This window comes from Salvelinus namaycush, chromosome 3 (genome assembly GCF_016432855.1).
Source record: "Salvelinus namaycush isolate Seneca chromosome 3, SaNama_1.0, whole genome shotgun sequence".
NCBI classification, from domain to species: domain Eukaryota; kingdom Metazoa; phylum Chordata; class Actinopteri; order Salmoniformes; family Salmonidae; genus Salvelinus; species Salvelinus namaycush.
Genome location: NC_052309.1, coordinates 82,706,817 through 82,713,363, shown reverse-complemented (window position 1 = coordinate 82,713,363; position 6,547 = coordinate 82,706,817).

Below are 6,547 nucleotides of genomic sequence, written 5' to 3'. Positions count from 1 at the left end.
CTGTTGAGAATTTCTCAAAGTTGGGGTTTTATTCAGGAGTTTCAGAAAAGGGCTTGTCCCAGGATGCCTGACCCTAACTGGGCTCATGGGCGGTCCTCTGATTTAGTTCAACTCAAAAGGGAATTGGAGTTTCCTTCATTAAACAGTCCAAAATCACATTACACAATTTTACAAACAGTATCATCCTCACTCATTCATCTCATACAACATTTAGATGTAAACCTCATATCTGAGGCTATTATATAAACAGCGTTATGGTAATGTGGCCGCACCGTCTCCCATGAGTTTTCCCAAGTTGTAACAAACGGACCAGTTCGTAGCTGGATTCTTACCCAAAGAGGGCAACGTCATGACACCAATGAGCTCTCCAAACAGGCCAGGGACAAAGTTGTGGAGAAGTACAGATCAGGATTGGGTTATAAAACAATATCAGAAACTTTGAACATCCCACAGAGCACCATTAAATCCATTATTTAAAAAATGAAAAGAATATGGTACCACAACCAACCTGCCAAAACTCACAGACTAGGCAAGGAGGGCATTAATCAGAGAGGCAACAAAGATACCAAAGATAACCCTGAAGGAGCTGCAAAGCTCCACAGCGGAGATTGGAGTATCTGTCCATAGGACCACTTTAAGCTGTACAATCCACAGAGCTGGGCTTTACGGAAGAGTGGCCAGAAAAGCCATTGCATAAAGAAAAAAATAAGCAAAGACGTTTGGTGTTTGCCAAAAGGCATGTGGGAGACTCCCCAAACATATGGAAGAAGGTACTCTGGTCAGATGAGACTAAAATTGAGCTTTTTGGCCATCAAGGAAAATGCTATGTCTGGCACAAACCCAACACCTCTCATCACCCTGAGAACACCATCCCAACAGTGAAGCATGGTGGTGGCAGCATCATGCTGTGGGAATGTTTTTCATCGGCAGGAACTGGGAAACTGGTTTGAATTGAAGGAGTGATTGGTGGAGCTAAATACAGGGAAATTCTTGAGGGAAACCTGTTTCAGTCTTCCAGAGATTTGAGACTGGGACGGAGGTTCACCTTCCAGCAGGACAATGACCCTAAGCATACTGCTAAAGCAACCAGAGTGGTTTAAGGGGAAACATTTAAATATCTTGGAATGGCCTAGTCAAAGCCCAGACCTCAATCCAATTGAGAATCTGTAAACGTAAAGACTACTGTACACCAGGGAAACCCATCCAACTTGAAGGAGCTGGAGCAGTTTTGCCTTGAATGGGCAAAAATCCCAGTGGCTAGATGTTCCAAGCTTAGAGACATACTCCAAGAGACTTGCAGCTGTAATTGCTGCAAAAGGTGGCTCTACAAAGTATTGACTTTGGGGGGGGGGGGGGGGTGAATAGTTATGCACACTCAAGTTCTGTTCTTTGTATTATTTCTTGTTTGTTTCACAATAAAAAATATGTTGCATTTTCAAAGTGGTAGGCATGTTGTGTAAATCAAATGATACAACCCCCCCCCCCCCATCTATTTTAATTAGAAGTTGTCAGGCAACAAAATAGGAAAAATGCCAAGGGGGTGAATACTTTAGCAAGCCACTCTAATTTTGTATATTTACACCTCTTAATTTCACCTACTGTTCTGACTGTGACCTATAACCTGTTATAGAGAAATCTAATCATTGAATATTGTAAATGCTTTCATTGTCTGCTTATATGCCCACTTGATTTATCCTACGGTTCTAACTTGGTGTACAGGGAGAACACTGTAAGAACGGCCCACGTTCTGAATTTGTTAAGCGTGGTGGAGCAGGTGAACGCAAGTGCAGACTCAGACGAGTTGACAGGGATAAGGTAACTAAGGTATTTAGGGAACAGCGGGGGGGAGATGGGGTGCAGGCCAGGGGAGGCTTGGGCGGGTAGCAGGGAACCAGGGGCTGAGGCTGGGGCTAGGGGAGTGAGGGCAGGGTAAGCAGCTCTGGAGTGGAATCCAAGGAAACCGTAGAGTGGGGGCTCCAGGGCAGGGAAGCAGGACTGACAAGACGAGGGACTGAGGACAGGGACCAGAGGCAGAGTGGACGGAACTGTAGCGGAGAGAAAAGCAGCATCAGGCAAGGAAAACAGGCACAACAGGATAACAAGCTCTATGCAGGCACAAACAGCTTGAAACGTAGACTGACTGAGCAGAGATTACGATCTGGCAGCGAGGAAGTGGCAGCATGGAGTATTTGTAGAGGTCTTGATTATGGAACAGGTTGCAGCTGGTGGGGATCTGTTCTGCCTCCAGCACACCTGTCTCCACTCACACAATCACATGCCCATACACAGAGGTAGAGAGCACTGGGGGAGTGGCAGCAGGTTAGGGAGACACAGGATGAGAAGTATGCATCCCACTTTCTTTCTTTTTTTGCCCCACCAAGATTTACATGCTAAAATCGCCACTGGCACCAGGGGTACTGTACTACTATGGCTGACCCTGCAAAACAACACATTTCACTGCACCTATCCAATGTAAATCAAATCAGAATTTCTAATTTGATTTGTCACATACACATATTTTGCAGATGTTAGTAAGTGTAGCAAAATGGTTATGTTCCTCGCTCCAACAGTGCAGTAATAGCTAACAATACCAAACAATACACGCACATCCCCCCCCAAAAAGAAATCCCTTTTGAAAACAGCTTGTGGCATTGATGTGAGTCAGAAACAGTTATTCTCGTGTCAAAATGTACTACAAAGTGTAAATAGGATAATGGTGGTAGGTGATCAATGCAAATTAATTACTTAAAAATCATACAATGTGATTTTCTGGATTTTTGTTTTAGATTCCGTCTCTCACAGTTGAAGTGTACCTATGATACAAATTACAGACCTCTACATGCTTTGTAAGTAGGAAAACCTGCAAAATCGGCAGTGTATCAAATACTTCTTCTCCCCACTGTATATATATATGTGTGTGTGTGTTTGTGTTTTATTGTCACACACACTCAACCGGTTCTCAACCCTGCACCTTATAGACCTTAGAGACTGCTGCCCTATGTACATAGTCATTGAACAATGTTCACTTTAAAGAGCCACTGAACATGCCGATTGGCACATGTGTTTTTCTGTTGTTCATTAGAAAATTGTGATTTCAGTCTTGGAGGTGTGTTTCCTGACCGATTCTGCATATGGTTAATGATGTTTGTCCCTCATGAGTCACTGTAGACGTGGAAGCCTATTTCACTTCCTAAAAATCCCCAGAATGAATCTAAGATAACTCAATATATGTTTTACACCAATTGGAAAATAGATAGATTAGTCTTGGGATAATAGAGGGGTATGAGAGGAGGGATAATAGAGGGGTATGAGAGGAGGGATTATAGAGGGGTAGGAGAGGAGGGATAATAGAGGGGTATGAGAGGAGGGATAATAGAGGGGTATGAGAGGAGGGATAATAGAGGGGTATGAGAGGAGGGATTATAGAGGGGTAGGAGAGGAGGGATAATAGAGGGGTATGAGAGGAGGGATAATAGAGGGGTATGAGAGGAGGGATAATAGAGGGGTATGAGAGGAGGGATTATAGAGGGGTAGGAGAGGAGGGATAATAGAGGGGTATGAGAGGAGGGATAATAGAGGGGTATGAGAGGAGGGATAATAGAGGGGTATGAGAGGAGGGATTATAGAGGGGTATGAGAGGAGGGATTATAGAGGGGTATGAGAGGAGGGATAATAGAGGGGTATGAGAGGAGGGATAATAGCAACATTCATAATCATCAGTTGTCAACATACTGTACAGACGTTCAAACACACACACACGCAAGCATGAATGCACACACATGGGTCGGATAGTGTCAAATCAGTCTATCAGTTCATATTGTTTCTCTGACAGGTCTATTCATTAAGGTAAAAGAAAAAGAGAGAAGGTGGGGACTCATTGTCAGGGAGAGAGAAAGAGAGAGAGAGGGAAAGAGAGAAATAGAGAGGAGAAAGAGAGGGAGAGAGAAAGAGAGAGTGAGGAGAAAGAGAGAAAGAAAGAAGGGGGTGAGTGAGAGATACCTACACAGTAACTCTGGTAGAGACACATGTAGAGAACTAGGGGGATACACTGTAAACAAGACTGAACTACACGCTTCCTCTGTGTCAAGTTGTCTTCAAACTTGATGTGGCTTGAATGTTCTGGGAGAGAAACCCAGTCAGCCTGTTGTTTACCGACCAGCCTGTTACACCATCCATTTATCCTCTACACTGGGCTCTGACTTTAAGCACTGGCAGCCTCCCTCGTCAGTCTCCTAACACTCAACACTACAATTAGTAGACCAGAGAATGAAATGGACTGAAATGAATGCTGCAAATGTCACTTTTTGGGGGACCCAAGCAAACTCACATAGACATGTTAGTTATAGATCTGTCATTTTCATTGAAATCAAGTCTAAGAAGTGGTAGATATGTTATAGGTGCACTATTTCTATGTTTCCCGTGCTTAAGTTGCGTTTTTGCGTCTTTTACTTTCAGTTTTGTACACCAGCTTCAAACAGCTGAAAATACAATATTTTTCATTATGGAAAATATATTTCACAGCGGTTTACATGGTACAATGATTCTCTACACTATACTTGCTTGTTTTGTCATATCAGGTTTCAGGTAAGACCCAAATGCATACTGTGTTGAAGTAACAATGTTTATTACAGCAACAGGGGCAGGCAAACGACAGGCCAAGGTAGGCAGGGGTCGATAATCCAGAGTAGTGTGGCAAAGGTACAGGACTGCAGGCAGGCTGAGAGTTAGGCCAGGCAGAGGTCGGTAATCCAGAGGAGGGGCAAAGGTACAAGACGGCAGGCAGGCTCAGAGTTAGTGTCAGGGTCAGGACATTTTGGTACTAATACAAGCACTTTTCCCTTTCTTGATTTGTTACTTAAAGATGCACTATACAGAAATCGCTCCGCCATTTCCTGGTTGCTAAAATGTTAATAGTTCACCTAATTTCAGTTTATGTGACATGTCACGCCCTGATCTGTTTCACCTGTCGTTGTACTTGTCTCCACCCCCCTCCATGTGTTGCCCATCTTCACCATTATCTCTGTTTGTCTGTTGCCAGTTCGTCTTGTTTGTCAAGTCAACCAGCGTTTTCTCAGCTCCTGCTTTTCCCTAGTCTCTCTTTGTCTCGCCCTCCTGGTTTGGACCCTTGCCTGTCCTGACTCTGAGCCCGCCTGCCTGACCACCTGCCTGCTCCTGACCCTGAGCCTGCCTGCCGTCCTGTACCTTTGCCCCTACTCTGGATTACCGACCTCTGCCTGACCTAACTCTGAGCCTGCCTGCCGTCTTGTACCTTTGCCCCTCCTCTGGATTACCGACCTCTGCCTGGCCTAACTCTCAGCCTGCCTGCAGTCCTGTACCTTTGCCACACTACTCTGGATTATCGACCCCTGCCTACCTTGGCCTGTCGTTTGCCTGCCCCTGTTGCTGTAATAAACATTGTTACTTCAACACAGTCTGCATTTGGGTCTTACCTGAAACCTGATATGACAAAACAAGCAAGTATAGTGTAGAGAATCATTGTACCATGTAAACCGCTGTGAAATATATTTTCCATAATGAAAAATATTGTATTTTCAGCTGTTTGAAGCTGGTGTACAAAACTGAAAGTAAAAGACGCAAAAACGCAACTTAAGCACGGGAAACATAGAAATAGTGCACCTATAACATATCTACCACTTCTTAGACTTGATTTCAATGAAAATGACAGATCTATAACTAACATGTCTATGTGAGTTTGCTTGGGTCCCCCAAAAAGTGACATTTGCAGCATTCATTTCAGTCCATTTCATTCTCTGGTCTACTAATTGTAGTGTTGAGTGTTAGGAGACTGACGAGGGAGGCTGCCAGTGCTTAAAGTCAGAGCCCAGTGTAGAGGATAAATGGATGGTGTAACAGGCTGGTCGGTAAACAACAGGCTGACTGGGTTTCTCTCCCAGAACATTCAAGCCACATCAAGTTTGAAGACAACTTGACACAGAGGAAGCGTGTAGTTCAGTCTTGTTTACAGTGTATCCCCCTAGTTCTCTACATGTGTCTCTACCAGAGTTACTGTGTAGGTATCTCTCACTCACCCCCTTCTTTCTTTCTCTCTTTCTCCTCACTCTCTCTTTCTCTCTCCCTCTCTTTCTCCTCTCTCTTTCTCTCTTTCTCTCTCTCTCTCTTTCTCTCTCCCTGACAATGAGTCCCCACCTTCTCTCTTTTTCTTTTACCTTAATGAATAGACCTGTCAGAGAAACAATATGAACTGATAGACTGATTGTTTTTTTGGTTTTATTTATTTGCACCTAAGAAAACAAGTGACAGTACAGATAAAAAAAACAGGTAAAAAAGGTGTGCAGGTGAGGTTGGAAATCCGAAAGGGCTGATATGAAAACCAATATACAATATATATAAGTGCAAAACAAAGTTTGTTCTATCAGTTTAACAAAGTATATCCAATATATTTGTAAATGATATACTCAGTATACAGCAAAAAACATGTTTGATTGTGTGTGTGTGTGTGTGTGTGTGTGTGTGTGTGTGTGTGTGTGTGTGTGTGTGTGTGTGTGTGTGTGTGTGTGTGTGTGTG